General features: G+C 36.4%; 1 protein-coding gene across 3 annotated transcripts in view; it reads left to right on the top strand.

Moving 5' to 3' along the window:
* Positions 1–3589: 3589 nt before the first annotated feature.
* Positions 3590–18949, top strand: part of LOC121417576 (carboxypeptidase D-like) — a 28945-nt gene continuing 13585 nt past the window's right edge. The window contains exons 1-2 of one of the 3 annotated variants that reach the window (XM_041611326.1): positions 3590–3708; positions 15257–15367. The gene's annotated coding sequence lies outside the window, so the exon portion shown is untranslated. Of the gene's footprint in view, positions 3709–15256; positions 15368–18339 lie in introns of those variants that run through there. The other 2 variants (XM_041611314.1, XM_041611319.1) reach the window with 2 other exon arrangements.

The following is an 18949-nucleotide window of genomic DNA, read 5'->3' as shown; positions in this document are numbered from 1 at the left end:
GACAAATGTTTGGTTTAAACATGGACCTAGTAGTAGGTCCATAGTTTAAACTTATTTTTTTTTATGATCACAATTTTCCTGTCAGTTTTTGTCTGCGACTCCATGATATCGATTTACCAAGTTCTACAGACTTTCTGATTATGCTGATTACGCCGTGGTCAAACCAACCAGACTAGAGTACGCGTAAAGGTACGGGGTTCAATTCCAACAGTGTTTTTTTTTAATCCTACATTGAAATAAAAGGAAATACTTAAGGTATCATTGGTAATTATATGTACACATGTTTGGATAAAAAAAACTCTGTTTGTGGTAACTCCCGTAGGAACTCGGCAGGACAACATTTTTTGCTGGTAAACGCCAAGCTGGTATATAACTAATTACCTTGGAAACATTTTACGTCTAGGTTAATCAGCCATAATGGCTGACATAATAGACAACAGATATCATTCTTGGGCCTTTTTATTAAAGTGGAGACAATGGCAGAGTTGAAATTCGAACTCACAACCTTGCGATTATGAGTCCAATGCTCAAACCACTGGACCACACGACCCGTACTCGTCATTTTTCACTCTCCCCGCTTAGTTTTGATAATCATAATTCTTACCTTTATATCCTGTTCGTATATATTGCACTTTCCATTTCCCTTCAAAAAACATTTTTGAAAATAGAAATAGATCACAAGTTGATATCTTGATAATGTATTTCATTTTAAAATGTCAATGAACAAAGTATCAAGACAAACTATTCATTTTCCCTATTCTATTCCCTTTCAAGTTCTTTCCTCTTAAAATCAGAAAATGATATAACTTTTACTTTCTGTTATCTGGTCTGACTTTGGTAAAATCTAATGACATTCCATTGATTAATATATATTGTGATATTAATTTATTTTTTATTATAAAAATCAAATCTTGTACAGCCTATCGTCCCTCCCATCAAATAACGTTAGGATTTTATGCCGCATATTATCAAGTCGAACATGTAATGTTGATGAAACATAATTTAATCAAATTAAAGATAATTCATGAAAAGTCGTAGTTATAATCGATACGTAGCATGGAAATAAACATACTAAACTTGTCTATTTTCTTTCCCTATATAGGAATGTACATTTTGAACATTAAGGGGTAAAATTGCACGCTGTTATCATCATCAATCACACGACACGATTATTTAGATTTAAGTTAATCCATTATTTTGTTTGACTTCTAGAGTAATTTCAGTTGGAAGGAAATGATGTTTGCTACTGGAAACGGAGGAATTCAAAATAATTCATGTAAAGATGTAGTTTTGTAGATAGAACTCAAGTAAAATTGAAAAAAAACTACGATGTAAGATTATTTCTATCTCAATCCTCCCTATACATTTTGAACATTAAGGTTAACAAACAAAGAAACGGTGTTATTCCAAATGTCATCATCAATCACGAGCTTACCCAGATTTATGGTTGATCCATTATTTTGTTTGACTTCTAAAGTAAGTTCAGTCGGAAGGAAATGATGTTTGCTACCATAGGATTTAAGTTTTGAGGAGAGAACACACGTGTGTGACGAATGTGAATGAATAAGGTCTGACATGAAGATGAAATTCCTCGACCCTGTAAAGTTAAAAAGTGTAACGCAGAGGAAATAAAGAGACCATAGCATTAAAAATAATGTACTCCATCAATGAATAATGCTTACCGTACAAACAACTGGAGTCAAATCAATTATTAAGCCCGAGACAGAATTCTTGCTCAAAGGAGTATAGATTGAAGTCCCAATTTCACTTTCCAGACTAGTTTTGAGTTGTGATCCAAAGCACTGGCCTGACGTATTCGTGATGGGGGGTGTGCTGCCCCCAAATTTGTTGCGTTTTTCAAAATTGTGATTTTCATTTAGAGACTGCCAAGGCTTTGAGCTTTTTCTAAGGAATGGAAATGTGAATATTGGAGTAACTTATTTCAGAAAAGTATATAATGACGCCATCTTTGATTAATTGTGAAAATTTTATTTCAATATTATAACTTATTATGCGCCCTCCTTCGATTTTCCTTTTTTACTTTCAAAATGGCCATTCGGACACTAAATCTTACCAATTTAGTCATTAAACATAGATTATTTCTTGATATTTTCTGTCCATTAGATGCCTGAGACGTGGTTTATACTGTATAGGCCTACCAAGACAAAAAATAAAACGTCCACTTAAATGTAATCCAATATCCCAGGTGTAGGGCATCCACATACACTGGAATAATGACTAATAAGGGGGTTTAAGCCTGAGAGAGAAAATATCTGGCCATTTTGAATTCTATGCAGTACAAAACTAATGGTCAAATTCAAGTTACTCGACTCTCACTTCAAATGCTTGCAGATTTTCTAGAACATGTAGAATAGCTCACGACATAAAAAATCAGCCCCCCTATAATTTTGACTCGCTTCGCCAATGTTAAAAAGTGCGCAAAACAACATTAGTAAATGCGGCAAACATGGCAAAAGGCTGGTAAAATCATGGAGCTATTAGCTCCATGCTAAAATATACTCTGTTCAACTTTTTAAGTGCCGCGTATTGCTGGTTTGTTGTTATTCCTTTCCTTAATCCTAACAAAGTGGGAGAAAATTGAAAGCTTGTCTCTTGAAAAGGAGATTTAATGATGCAGAGCGGAAGAATAGTGAAAAGCGCAACGCCAATTGGGGAAGGGTTTTGTATTCATTATATTTTTCTAGACCAAACAAAACATGTATCGATTAGGTTCTATAGTTTGTATACTGAGAGAAAGAATGGTGGTCAATCGCTAATGCATTAAGCTTCTTAAAGCGGAAACTCGATGATCTGTTGGTCTTTTTTAAGTCAATACGCTTGTTTGGGCAAATGGATTTTATGTCTTCTGACATTTGTATCAATAGACCATTTTCCTCCTTTCTCTAAATATTTTGGCAAGAGTTAAAATATTCGGCTGTGGCGACACATTTTCTTTATTTGTTTAATGGGCAGTGATTTATCAGTGCAAAGTAGGCCAAATTGCAGAGTAAAACAGCATCCCGCAAGGATGGGCGTTAACCTATTTTATGATACATTTTTCTTTTTCTGTTTACACTGCTTTAAATATATGGCAATCAAAATATATATCATATCAGTCACATGTGTTTAAATAGTGTTCGCAGGTACAGCCAAACAGCGTGTGATTCCAAAACCAATGATAAAAAAGCCTGAAATTGATATGTTTTTGTACACGGTTTGGTAAAAAAAAAATGAGGCTGAAGTACCCCAGCCTGACCCCAGCCCCCCCCCCCTCCCCCATTTCCCGGTTCCGCGGCCCATGTACAGAGTTATTACAGTATGAAGGTAATTTGATCATGCATGTAAAATGTTTGGAATCAAAAGTTTTAATTTGAGAATCATTAGAGTGACAAACGAAAACATGTGAATAGCGTGTTTGTTCAATCCCAATTAGCATTTGTAAGAAAAATAAAAAGAACTTGAACTCCAATGAAATAATGTTTGTTGTTCTTCCAGACGAGAGAGCAAACTCCGCGCGTGTCGCCTTTTTTGCTTGACGATTGTGTGCGTGCGTCTCGCGGGTTATCAATTTGCCTTTAAGTTTGTTGTGCACTTCAAATCAACAGGAGTTCGAGTCATTAGACTGAATTAATGATAAGGAGATGTAATCCTCTCCGCTGCCTTGAGAGAGTCTTGGATTTACATATTACAATTGGATTCATATTTCTGGTGCGTATTGATATCTAGAGTCTTGTACTTATCGTATCCGAGTTGAGTGATTTCCCGTATAACCTGATACAAAAAAATGCGAGTCAGTGTGATCTTATTGATAATGATAGCAGAGAGGAAGAGGATGACGATCAATGAAAATGATTGTCCAACCGAATTTTTACATAATCAATGAAATTTTATCATGATATCTCAGATTCAATAGGCCTGCACGCAATAAGTATGAAACATTTGAATATATATTCATTTTGAATCCCGCTTGTTCTTTTATAAAACTATCAATGTTGGATTTAATATACTTTATTCATTATAGAGTCGGCATAAGGGGGGGGGGTACTCTACACCTGGGGAGGGGGGTGGGATCGAGGGAGAACTTTACTGTATTTTTAATCCTTGCTTTTGTTAATATATCCTTTTGTAATTTTTGAAACGCACAATTGTCAGTTTTAATTTCTGGCGGCATCTTTTGAGTTTGATGTTTATTTGTATAATTATATGGGATATGGATTTATTGTATAATTCATAATCATGTTTCAAATAATTTGTACAACTTATTCATGAAATGTAATTGTGTATTTTGATTTGAGAGAATACAATAAAAACATCCTTAAATATATATACAGGGAAGTGCATTAAATTTACACAACAGGTCCTATTCTAATTATAGAAATTACTAAAATCACTCTAACTTTTACTGTACCATGACTACCAACCGTCGATTGAATATCATCATTTTGTTTGACTTGAAATATTTATAATAGTTATCAAAACAGAATATGTCATGTGCCACCCACTAGCGTACCTACGTTATAGAGTCGCCACAACCCATACAAAGGACGTATCCCTGCCCCCCCCCCGACGAGCTTGAAAACCTTTTTTGCCCCCCTGACGAGCTTGAATACCTATTTTGCCCCCCCCCCTGACGAGCTTGTATACCTATCGTGCCCCCCCCCTGTGGAAAATCCTAGGTACGCTACTGGTGCCACCCATATAACCTTTCAGTAGATTGTTTTAGTGGAACTATGTATAGAGATCAGTATGGGGATATATGGATTTATGAAAAAAGAGCAAGAGATAGAAGGGGGTGGATGAAGACAAGTCGGGGGGGGGGGGGAGCATGTAGCTGGGATTGATGTGAAATCGTTCATCATCACATTAACTGTGATCAAACCTACTTTCCCCTTTCATCACCCAATTAGATTTGCCAGATAGATGAACTGTAATATCAAGCAGGTTCTTTGAAACGTTTTACTGGGTTTCGTTTTCTGGCTTTATCAGTTGTTTCCTTTAATGTTGGTTCTGTGCATTTCCTATATGAACACCATTCATGTAAAAGAGGTCAAAATTGCACCCACTTAATCTACTTCCGCCATGCACTGTTGAGGATATTCAATTTCAATTATTCAATCGATCCACCTTCGAACTTATAACCATCTCCAATGAGTTTTTTAAATATAATGTCAAGAACTGTTTCGGGCCCTTTAACGGTTTAATTTGCTGTAATTCATAAGAGAAGTATCTCCCTTGCAAAAATAACAAAATTTGTAATAAAAAGAATGATTGGCATATGTTTTCAATAGGACATTGTATTCGTACACAGTTATGACTTTTAAGTCACACTACATGGGTATTCTACAGGATAGGCTTGTAATGTGTCATGCAGTGTTGCATTTCTGAGGGGTATAGTTATTGTTTGCATCGGGTATTGTTTTTTGTGATAATTTTTGAATGATTCGCTTTTGAAAATCATCTTAAAAAGTAACTATAACGATGCAAAACACGACTTTTATCGCATAGAATTTGACTTTTTATTTTTGTTTCATTAGGTAAAATTATTATGTCAATCACGATATCATAGCCAAGAATTAAATGTGTTTCCAGGTATAACCTTATTATTTCATTACATGCAGGATCGCAATGACATTACATCCAATCAAAAGGAGCTGCCTAACAATTGTTGTTAAATGTAGATTCTGTATTTTTTGTTTATGTGCTGTTGAGATTCGCTTACCGTCACTAACCTCACTTCAAATATACATTACTGTTCAGCATTATGATATTTTAAGTTAAACAAACAATCAAGAATCTGCAATCACTCAAATATCTAATCTTATCTCCTTTTAGTGGCATTTAGATTGGTTAATTACTTATATCTCGTCCTAAAACTCGAAGATATATATATTATATCTGCACTTGATTCCAAAGTCTGATTCTAAACTCGCAACGCCTAATGAGTCTTGCTCTTAATGACTTAAATCTTATTTTACGGCATTGTTTTGTCAATAAAATCATGGTCACAGAGACTGAACGCAGTTATAAACTTACATACATAGCAGAAGAAACTAACAAAAAGAATGGCACATCTTCAAGTCTTGGTTGTTACATAAATAGATACGATTGATATTTACGATCGATTGTTACTGTTTTGGAGACGGTTTGCCAATGAAGCGCTTTTACGCTTGATTGAAATTGATTGTATGTTTTATATTACCATGGTTACATGGCAAATGTTAAGTTACTCTAACCTTACCATAGATTGTAACTTTGTTATCCATAGTAACGATCACACATGTAAATTGTTGAGTATGATTTACTCGTGATGGAAGTAGCTTATTGAGGTTGAGTTTACCAACAGAGGTCTTCATTTCACGTATAACAGGGCCCAGATATTGTTTTTACTACAAAAACCATGTTTGATTTTCACTTAAACTATACGTCTGCAAATTTGTGTGGACGCGCTGCTAAGCTTGAACACGCACTGTGTACTAAATTTAAATCATAATGAAGGCCCCTGTTATTTTTTTTTGAGGGGGGGAATGGGGTGGGGCTTTACAAACATGAATTTTTGCAATATATGATTTAAAATGATTTCTTGAATATCATAATTCAAATGGTAAACGGCATCTGGTCACCTTATCATCAGTGTCAGTGGGTTGAGTTCAAGTACCAATTATAGTGATTTTTTTATCAGAATGAAAAAAACAGATAGCGAGACTATTTAGTCATTTCATTTTATTTGTTTTCCAGTTTTAATAAAATTCAGCAGTTCGTGCTTTATATTGCATATCATAAAATTATAATCTTTGGAAATGATTTTATAATTGCGGCCGATTGAGGACAAGATTGGTTGGTGCAAGTTGACTGCTGAAAGGGCGATCTTTTATATTACACCCCCCCCCGTTTTTTCTTTCTTTCTTTCTTTCTTTCTTTCCTTCTTTCTTTCTTTCTTTCTTCCTTTCTTTCTTTCTTTTTTCTTCTTCTTCTTCTTCTTCTTCCAGAGAGTATCAATGGTGAATTCATAACTAAAATTTACTGAACACCAATCGCGTCCTTGTCCCATGTCATCAATAATCAAATTGTGGGTTGTATAGAAGGGGTATCGTGATAGTAGAGTTTGAAATGGCTGATATGCCCTCGGTAGCTTCCAACATTAAATGCACGGCTTAATGTATTTATTTATTTTTATTTGTTTTATTTTATTTCCAGGCAAAAGACAACAAGAATATGTACAAGAAGAATAAATTACCACCGACTAGTGCCTGAGGATGAATAAAAGAAAAACTAGTTTCTGTTATGAAGCTCTCCTCACTAGTCGGGGAGATAATGATAATTTATGAAATTATTTTTATTCATTAATTTTATAGAGCATAATATGCAGAATTTCTCTTGGGAACCTGTACGTATCACCCAATGGTATGCCCTGAACTGAAACTGAAAAAAAGCTACAAAATACTAAACCCACCCCGTCACCTCGAGAGTGATCACAGAGATATTGAAATAATCTTTATTTCCTTTCGTTCATTCACGCACAATCATTGCATCTTTGCGCGTGACATAGTTTCTTTGTTTGGGGTTCATTGTAACATGACTGATGTCATAGTTATATGGATAAAGACACGCAAGGATAAAACAAATTACTGATTCACAACAAGTGTAAACGGTAAATCACTTACCATCTTCACCTTAACGCGAATTCCATCTGCATCCCTCATTATACGTGGATTGAATGGGCGAGATGTGGGGGCTTCATCGCAAGCGTTGATTTCGAAGTTCAATGTGATTTTTTTTAAAGGGAACAGTGATTAAAAAATATGAATTGTGATCCTGCATTTTATGGAGGGTTGACCCATCCTTTCGAGAACATGATTATGACCCCAAACACTTGAAAAACCTTTTCCTTTTTTTTTCGCACCCCTCCCTCAACCTGTGTATTTTTTCGTCAGTACTTCCGTCGGTGACACAAGAGGGCGCGCTATCAGGGGAGGTGAAATTGCCCCACCCCGCTTTTCTCCACTCCTATTTTCTTATGTCTATCTATCCCTGTGTCATCATAAAATTTTCTTCATTTTCTTTTTTTTTTCAATTGTTCTTGTCTTTGCTGTGTCGATGTAATCATCTCAATATTTTGTTTTGCTTAGTCAAAACAAAGCATGTTTTGCTTAGTCAAAACGACGCATGTTTTGATTCCTGATTCTTATGTGCATAAAGATATTGGTGTCTTGAATGACGTACTTAATACAATGCGGAATGAACAGGAAATGCAGCAGCTATGTATTACATCAAGATTGTAGTAACACAGGATCGCATTCACCAAGGCGTGAAAGGGACAAATAAAGTGAAATGGAACATTTTCGCTACCTGTTGTAATCCATTAATTTCAATTTGATGCCATTTTGGCAGAGACGCTGACTGATGTAGAGTAGCGATGGCAGTTGATTTGTTCTCAAACAGAAAAAAAGAGAAATGTATTCATGCAGCCAAACCAGTCGTTGTGCATTATATTCTCGTTCTAATTTGATAACCCTATCATAGCCATCGCCCAATCGATGTAATTACACTTCAGACTATTACGAAACACTAACACACAATTATTGAAAGGATGCATCATTTCAAATTACGCTATAGCTGTATTGGTAAAGTACAATTGCCATTCATCCGACATTCATCTCCAAACGGCATGCGTTGCAGTCACACCACCAAAACCTATTTGAGACCGATACAAATTGTTACGTTATTTTCAATTACAAACGATCGGTTGGTTTGTAGTTGGTATCAGTGGTGTGACCGGTATCATGTCATGCATGTGGGCAGTGTGACATTTCATTAGGGTACGCCCTGGAATCAAATTGAATTATATTGTGCAAGTAAATGGAATAAGAGACAATTTACTCATCAGTGACCATCATTTCTTAAAATTGTGTGATATTTGGGAAGTGAGACTTCTCACAAGACTAGCACATACTAACTTTCTATTTCAATTAGGCTGTTGAATAATTGATTTGAAAAGGGAGTTCAGCATGGTTTCAGTATTGGCTATTTTGAATAAAGGAAATCGAAATATGAATATAATTATGTCTATCTTCTTTTTTTCTTCATCTTCACTTTATCTTTTACCACAGTAACTGGGGGAAAAACTGGTTTCTTTTACTGAAATTAACATATTGTTTCCTCCTCCTTCTTTATTCCTTTTGATTTTAATTTCAAACACGGGCATGCAGATGAGGGAGGGGCTAGGAGTTTGGCGCCCAAAAAGTTCCACGACTATAAAAAAAAGGGAGAAAAATAAATTATGCAAAATATGAAATACGGTATTATTTGTTGAAAATCAATATCGGTCACAGGATTAGAACTTTGTTTTGAAAAGGCAAATATTTTGCAGCTCGCTTTGTTCTTATACACCACGTTGCACCCCGCAAAGTCTATATAGGCTCATTACGCCATCGATTTCAAATTAATAATTTTGTTGTTTTTAAACCCCGTCATGCCTATCGTCTATAGTTTGTTAACCCGGTCGTTTGATTTCGCTCTGCTGCCAGCCCCCATCTCCCACTCTCTCTCTCTCTCTGCCCCCCCCCCCCCTCTTTCATTGTCGTACTCGTCTTGCGTTGTTTTGATTCATTTCTATTCCCCGAATCTCTCGTGTAATGAAACGGTTTTTTTTTTTACTAAACAAGCAAAAACACAACCAACAAATAAAAGACAAATGTTTCCGATTCGTTTCTGCGATTGTTGAGTGCCCATGGAAAGTCCTTCATAATTATGACTGACGCCAGTCCAGTAATCTTTTCAAACCAAGTCTGTTTTCAAATTTAAAAAATATGAATTCGACCACCAAGAGCGTTTATCCTACCCTTTTTCTTACCCTAGTAAAAAAGAGATCAAGTACTATAGGGGCTCGACCAGTCGACCTTAAACTGCTCTTAACAACGTCACCCAACGTATGGTAATAATATCTCGAAGCACACTTCCCTTTCATCTTTTATAATGCCATTTTCATTGGTTTTGATTTTTAAGGCTTATGAATTGATGTTCTGAATTAGTGTGAAATTTGTCTGTAGAATCATGAAGAATGAAGATACCTTTTTTTCTCAAAGGCGTGCGAATGGTAAAATTGCAAACATTTACTATTGATATAATTTCAGCAGTTTGGGTTGAGGTATATATTCCGTCATGGAATTGACAATTTTCATGTCGAAATAACTGTCACAGTCATCTCAATTTAAAAAAAAATGATTTGATTATTATGGAGACCAATTAGCCACTGACGTACAGATGGGGGCTTGGGGGAGGACTCTGCACCCCTTCCCCCAAAAAAATTCCACGATCAAGAAAAAGGAAATGAAAAGAAAGAGGAAGAGACATAAAAGGAAAAGGAAAGGAAATGGAAAGGATGAAATATGATTATTTGTTGAATGTTACGTCAAAATCCATCACAATATAATATTTTCATTTTCAAAAGGCCCTTATTTCGCTTGCTCGCAACTTTTTAAAGTTTTCTTACAATAGCCATTTTGATGATGATGATCCAGAGCATTTACATTACGCCATATTTCTGTCCAAAGACATCCACAGGCAATCTGAGCTAGAAGGTCACACTTGTCACCTGTGTTTGTGATATGTTACAAAAATGAAGCCCAGAAAAAATTGCGTTCGAAAATAATTATTTAGTGCTTCAAAAATTGAAATATAAAGTGACCGGAAACACCATCTTAATTTCATCCCATACACTTATGTGTACTATTCTATTTACAAAATCGGGGTTTGCCTTGTAGTTTTAGCTTTTCATTCTCAATAATGGTTGTTTTCAGGGTTTATTAGTTCTAATACATGCACTTGTACACATGTTTCATCTTGGTTTGAGAATTTTTTTAAATTGGCTGCTCACAAAGTTAAACAATACTAAAGTTAATTACAACACATCTGCTGAAATAAGTGAGTTTTGAGGAACGATTTGAAGACTTGTCAATTTCACGCCGGGAGTGAAGATGGGAGGAAGTTCAATTTTTCAATTTTTTGCTTTCATTTTCATTTCAAAGACAAGAAAAATATATTTCTTACAAATATAAGTAAATGTGATTTAATTCATTATGCACATGATTTCGTTTATATACCCCGTTGATTGTAATTTCATGTGTCCGGAGTGACCTCTACGAAAATGGACTTGAATATTATGAAAAGCAAATTGTGGGAATCGATGGAAGCATGTTTATCATGAACTCCTCGGAGTCAAACGACCCTCCTTGATCACCCCCCAAAATCGAGAAATTGAAAAGTGATTATTTCGATGAAAGACTGGACTAATATTTTTGTAAGAAAAGAAAACGGTCCGAGGGCCCATTTTCTTTATTCTCGCAGACAGACTCTTGACAAATTCAGAACACATGAAATCACTTAAACAAGTCCATTTTGGACAGCCCTCCTTGGTGTCGAGACGCACTTAACTCGTAGTCTAAGTAACTAGACATTTTTTCCTCGAATCCAGTGATTTAATAAAAAGGTGTCACGGGGTATCGATGGAAAGAAGGAAAGGTGATATTAAATAAATGTGATTTTTTTTTCTTCAAATGTATTTTTCCAGAATGATATAATAGGAACACTTGTTCCAAAGAAAAAGGGATGTCATCAGAACATTAACCATGTTAACAGACTGAACATTTTGAGTAAACTAGAAAAGAAATGGGGCATTTATCAAAAGTAAATGCGGACATATTTAAAAAGGGCATTTAAGTAGAAGTACAAAGAGATGAATATCACTATCACAAGAAAAAGAAGTAGCAACGGGGAGCAAATCATATTTTGAAACGGAATATGCGATTAAAGGATGCACTTGTAGAAAGAAGTAGAACGCTGGAAAGAAACCGGGCGCCCACATGCAAAAGAGTGGCTTTTAACAGGCACCTATGAGAAGGGAACGAGGCACTCGTTAACGCATAAAACGGGTCCTTCTCAGGTGAAAGGGGCACAAAACACGTTCGTGAGGGGCACTTTTATTGGGTAAAAAGGGGCACTGATACGAGAAAGGGCACATGATTTTTAATAAGGCAAATGGGCACTTGCTAAGGGCATGAAACGGGTCCTTCTCAGGTATGAAAGGGGCACAGAACACGTTCGTGTGGGGGTACTTTTCTCGAGTAAAAGAGGGCACTGATTAATTCGAAAATCCAATTTCCCGGGGTTGAGGAAAATATGAGCAGTGTGAAAAGCAAAGAAGGCAAAGGGGCACCTGCCCACAAATAAAACGGATCGTTCTCAGGTGAAAGGGGCACAGAACACGTTCGACAGGGGGCATTTTTTGTTAAATGGGCACTGATACGAGAAAGGGCACTTGCTAACACATAAAACGGGTCCTTCTCAGGTGAAAGGGGCACAGAACACGTTCGAGAGGGGGGCATTTTCGGTAAAAAAATTGGCACTTATAAGCGAAATGGTACTTGGTCACACCAGAAACGGGTCCTACTCATGCAGGTGAAATGGGCACATACGCGTTCGTGAGGGGGCATTTTTCTTGCGTTCAAGTGTATTTTTTCAGTGCTTCAAAAAGAGGGGCCCCCCCCGGATCACCGCCCCTGATATGACAGGTCCTTAATTGCTTTGGGTCTCTTGGCGGAGAATATTTTTGAGAAGAGGTCTGCATTGTGAGTAACAAGACTAACATGACATTTCGATTAAATGTGTTAGCATGTGTATATTAGGTTTTAACCGAGATTTTGGCGGGGAAACCGGAGGTTATTTTAGTTGAGTATCAGACGACATTCGAGTCCATCAAAAAGATGTTGACATTCGGGTTTATTAGTTAAATCGCGTGTGACTTGGAGCCAATATTAAACTTTTCATTAAACTTTTTCTAAACTCCTCAGATCCATTGCCCTGGGAACAATTTCTTCTGACTGGGGCGCTGATGTAAATTTATAAAGAATAATAAAAGAAAAGGTTTGGACTACAAAATGGATATGAAAATGGTCCCGAAAATTTGAAAAGGAAAAAAAAAGAAGAAAATTTTTCGATACAAAATTGAGGTATAATTATTGTTCCCTAAAATTTTGAAAAGAAAAAAGAAGAAAAGCTTTCATTACAAAATGAAGGTCATATTGGTTAGATTTTTCAATTTCTGCACATCTTTCAGAATAACCGGGGGTGCTGCCTATGGAAAATGATATACGCAGTACCCCAAGTAAAATTTTGGGGGTGCTTCACATGGCCATGCTCAGAACACGTTTGTAAATCTGATTGCGGGTGTTTTTCAAAATTTCTCAGTACAAATCAATTCATGCTTGCTACCATTCAAAAGATTAATGAAAGCATTATCTTCAGCATATTTTGTTACCTTACAGAAGCCAATACGTATAATAAATAAATATATATTCAAATTGTTGGATAAGGTTTTGAATAATAAAGAACATTGAATATCAGGTTTTTGTCAGAACAACTGAGATTTTTAAAATTATTTTTAGGGAGTTCATTTGGTCTCGTTTTACTGGATATAATGAATAGAAAGCATGGGTTCAAATCTTGTTATCTCGATATCTCGTTCGATCACCGTTGACCTCTCTTATAAAATGCTTGATAATTTTATCGACAAACTTTCATTTTGCACATGATAATAGGCATACATATTAAGCTAAAATGTAATTCTGATAACATATTTCGTCCCCTTTGTTATTGTCTTTAAGTCAAGTCGTCATAATCATCACAAGGAAACGTTTGAGACGTCTCAGAAAATGGAAATTGTACATATATGTGTTAAGAAAGAAAGTAAACGTGACTGTGTTCAAGAAAAAGATTTGTTCACGATAAAAGGTGTTAAAAAAGCTGGTGTAGATAATCATTTGCAATACTGATGGGTTATTGAACCTAACAAACTTTACCAACAAACATGACAAAAAGACATTTTACAGGCTTCAATTAAAGAGGTGTTTTCAATAACAAAAGTATTGTAAAGCCCTCCCCCCAAAAAATTGTTTTCCTCTCGCTTTTTAGAGATAATTGTCACACCTTTGCAAATCATCTTTTATTTCTCAAAACGTTTAGTGAATGAATTAACCGTTGTTTCCACAAAACCGGTTTACCTCAGACTCAAACCCGATCTTTCCATTCTACCTTTTCAACATCCTGTCAACTTCAATGAGAATATTCCTGTGTATAATCCCCGTTTAATTGCATTTCTTTCGTACCGTTCTATTTAATGGTATTCTCGTAATTGCTGTATTTTGCGATCAAATAATTTTCAACTGATAATACTCAACGTCGACACTATTTTATTGAATAGGTGTTAAAAAACACCGGTAATAGTTTTCGAAAGTGCTCTTGGGTGGGAGGAGTTAACATAACAATCACGAATGAGTTCGTTTAAATACGATAATTACCATTTTGGATTATACAGAAGAGTTGTCAATGAATGTGATGATTAAGATCGTTTGGTTGCGGTTCAAGACTTTAAAGCGGGATACAAGAAAGGTATAATTTGACCGGTAGCATACAGCCCTTACCAGTAGCGTACCTAGGATTTTCCACTGGAGGGGGGGGGGTGGCGAAATCGTCCTCCCAAAAATTTGAAAAGCAAAAGAAAGCACAAATAAAGGATTTCGTACCAGAAAAAAAATCGACAAGCAAAAGGTCCTCAACAGGATATGAAGGACATTTCGCACCAGAAAAAAATTGACAAGCAAAAAAAAAAGTCTTCAACTTCAAAGAAGGGGGTCACTGGTGGCTCGTCATGGATCAGTTGTGACTCGTCAGGGGGGGGTATACGTCCCTTGCATGGGTTGTGACTCGTTAGGTGGGCAGTCTGCCCCCCCCCCCGCCTCCCACATAGGTACGCTAGTGGCCCTTACATATAAAAAACATCAAGACACGAAATAAGTATAGGCCTTCACTTGTCAAACTGCCAACTGCGGAATCTATACTCTAGAACCTTAACATTAGAATTTCTTGGGAATAATTAACTTGCTCTGGAACCTGGGAACTCAAAAGCTGCATGAAGTAAATTCAGTCCCAAATCCGTTTCACAATATAAATTCAACTTTACACGACTATCAATGGTACGATTACAGGTGCAACTTTGCGCCTTATATCTGTCATGAAAAGGTGCAAAATTGCACCAGTAGGGTACTCAAACATTATACGGTGCACAGTAGCGTTGTACATGTAAACGTTAAATGCTTGAAGTCTGAAATTGACAAGTAAAGATTTACCATTTTTTCTGAGAGTGATAGTGATCATAATTATACATCTTTATTTGTCGAGAGCCAATTTCACCAAATAACTCCAGATGCACCCACCAGCCCAGGGGGATGCGTCATTCTGAAAAGGTGAAGTTAAGTTTATTTCAGACTCACCTTTCTTCCCTACCTGCGAGAGACCGAGTTCTTTATAACGAGAGGTCAGTGACAAAAACAACACGTGCATAAAAGTTAATTTCCTTTAGGATGAGAGGCGGGCGTCCCATTTACGTTAAGTTTATTGGACACCCCTGGAGAAAAGTACACATTTAGACGACATTTTGTTGTTTCATGAAGAAAAAGAGGAAGAGAAAGTTGGAACTGGTATTATTTAGAGCAAGGCCTCAGGAATTGATCTACCACTTGTCTATGTACAGTGTTTTGTTCTTGAACGGTGACGCTGGATGTCACCATTTTTTTTCAGAATGTATAATTCAGCCCCCCACCCTGACGCATTTATTTAACGTAATTTGGCAAAGAAGAAAATTCTTTACCAGGGCATTTTCCATGATCTGGGGCCCGTTGCAGAAAGAGTTGCAATCAATCGCAACTCTAAAAATCATGCGAAGCTTGATTTTCAACCAATCAACAGCGCGCATTTGGGACTTGCAATTGATTTTTTGACTTGCGTTTAAACGCAACTCTTTCTGCAACGGGCCCCTGGTGTTCACGATGATATTGATTTTTAATTCGGTATTTTCGTTTTGAGTCGTTCAGACGACTCATCTCATTTTCATTTTGTCTTGGCCGTTGAACTCTGGCGGGGAGGAGGGGGGGGGGGGGCACCCCCACCTATAACGCCAGTTTACAACAATAACGGCTCACATTAAAAGTACGGTGTGGCCGGGTTTTGAGTCTCACCGTATTAATTCTGATCGCTGAATCAAAATGAAATCTCGTTAAAGCTCCTCTTTAAAGATGAACTAAAGAGGTTTAAGGAAATCGATGGATGTGTAATGAGGGTACTATGTAGTCTAATCAATAAATGAATTGATGTTTAAAAAAAAACTGGAGGTCAGATATCTCTGTGGTTGAAATGCATCACATTGTAAACTTTGGTGATGAGGCCACACCTGATATTTTATTCCGGTGTTAAATTATGGTGTTAGTTCAACGCAAATCTCATTACAACTCCTTTTTTTTTACACTTTTTTAATCTGTACAATTTTACGGGCAATTTTAACACCTCAGAGTGTGTCCATCTAGAGACACCAATTGGCGTCAGTTTTAACACCCCAGAAGCAAGATACAAATTTTCATTTTCCTCGCCTGTCACCCGGATGTATAATTTTATATTTAAGCATACACCCTTTCCGTGCTTGCCTGAAATTGAGAACTAGGCAGAATCTTAAAATATTAAAGGACAAGTCCACCCCAACAAAAACTTGATTTGAATAAAAAGAGAAAAATTCAACAATCATAACACTAAAAATTTCATCAAAATCGGATGTAAAATTAAGAAAGTTATGGCATTTTAAAGTTTCGCTTATTTTCAACAAAATAGTTATATGAACGAGCCAGTTATATCCAAATGAGAGGGTTGATGACATCATTCACTCACTATTTCTTTTGTATTTCATTATATGAAATATGAAATATTTTTATTTTCTCATCATTGTCATGTGAAATGAAGTTTCATTCCTCCCTGAACATGTGGAATTCCATTATTTTAACTTTTTGTGCTTCAGGCAAGGAGGTCCTAATCGTCAAATTCGTAAAAATTGAAATATTGCATAATTCAAACAATAAAAATCAAAAGAAATAGTGAGTGAGTGACATCATCGACTATCTCATTTGGATGTAACTGGCTCGTTCATGTAACTATTTTGTTGAAAATAAGCAAAACTTTGAAATGTCATAACTTTTTTCTTTTACATCCGATTTTTGATGAAATTTTCAGCATTGCGCTTGTCTGATTTTTCTCTATTGATTCAGATCAACATTTTTCTGAGGTGGACTTGACCTTTAAGTAGGAAACACAACATGCAATGCATCACGGGCTTAGTCCTTTATTCTTTGCTTACTGAATTATTCCAATCAGTGCATTATATTTCACTATAAAGTTATTTCACAAGAAAAAACCCCCACAAAATTGTTGGAGAATAACAGGCCAATAAAAAAGGACTATCGTGCAGAAGGAGTGATTGATATTTATGCTAAATAGGATCTTGGATAACAGCGCGTTCTCCAGATCATCTTCTGCTTGGAAATGTTAAATGTGATAGTCTTTCTTTGCTTTATTGATTTTAAAAGCTTATTACTAACTGGCATGACTTATTTTGGGCTTTCTTTTCTGGTTTTCCTCCTGTGTTCGGCTATTTCACTTAAGTGTACCACCCACCGAGTCAGACAAGTAGTATTGATTTAAGAAGCATAATCCTCCCTGGTTCCCTAACAGTTTCCCTGAGGAAATAAAGTGGTTCGAAACGACACTAATTATCTGCAGTTCTTCTGTACGTGCACAAATTGGTTTTAAACAGTTAATAAGAAGATTGGTCGGAGATTTATTTTTGATATGAAATTTTAAGGTAACTTTTTGTTTGTTTGAATGTGTGTGTGTGGGGGGGGTGGGTGTGAGTGTGTGCTGTGCGTTGAGAGAGAAAGTGACATGGAGATAAACAGAGCGAGAAAGAAATGGAGAGAGTGAGAGGGAAGAAATAAATAAAGAAAGAAAGAGAAAGAAAGAAAGAAAGGAAGAAAGAAAGAAAGAAAGAAAGAAAGAAAAAAGAAAGAAAAAAAAAAGAAAGAAAGAAAGAAAGAAAGAAAAAAGAAAGATAGAAAGAAAGAAGGAAAGAAAAAAGAAAGAAAGAAATAGAGAGAGAGGGGGAGAGAGACATGCAATAACCTTCCATCTCATATATGTATGGATTTTTTTTTAAATAACTTCAGAGCTGCTCCTGGAAAGACGCGTTCTCATGCGTGTTCCGCTTGTATATAAAAAAAGAGGCGGTTAACTTCATGAAAAGGGATTTCACGCCAACAATGGGTACATTATTGGATTCCTGTGTGGGGTAATACTGTTTGCTATATCAATATTGGGAGTCACTCAAGGGATGAATGAAATGGGGACAGATCCATGCACTCATTTTCCCCCTCTCAAAATCCCCGGTCAAAATCTCAAAAGATATTAAGACGTGCGCGGTCTCAAAACGGATTCCTAGCTAGGCGGTGATCGGATGGAGAAGATAGCCGAATGCAGAGTTTGACTCGGTGAAGGTGCATGACTCCGGAATAAAGTCCACCTCAAATGCGATATCTTGTTTGTTTTGTGTTATCAGTGATCACACATCAATCTTGAAATCTACTTCGATCGAGCCTTCTCTTCGTGGTAAACAAAAAGAAAGACATAATATCAGGTGAAATCGCTACAACAAGCAGAATCACAGAAGTGGAAACTAATCGCAGCTTCGGCGTCGACCATTGCCGTTGTTACGAGCCCTGTTTTAAGTGTCGTTCTTTGAAGATCTTCAAGCCTTTTTTTCCGGAATATGAATTATCATTTTACAGGATTTTGTTCGGTAACATAATAATTCGTGGAGAAGTTGAGATAGCATCGAGATCCTTATTTTGATTTGTAAAAATCAGTGTGTCCGTTTTCTGGTGTGAGTCTCTTCAATGCAACTTTATCTAGGGGTTATCATTGTTTGAACTGACATTTCAACGTCGACCCTTCTTAAGGTTTGAAAACGAGAGATCTGATCAGCCGCCGAAGAATATACTAAGTTGCTCATGATCTCTTGTGC

The sequence above is a fragment of the Lytechinus variegatus genome, chromosome 1 (genome assembly GCF_018143015.1).
Source record: "Lytechinus variegatus isolate NC3 chromosome 1, Lvar_3.0, whole genome shotgun sequence".
Taxonomy (NCBI): Eukaryota; Metazoa; Echinodermata; class Echinoidea; order Temnopleuroida; family Toxopneustidae; genus Lytechinus; species Lytechinus variegatus.
Note: the sequence above shows the minus strand (reverse complement) of the source record. Positions and strands in the feature narration are given on the sequence as shown.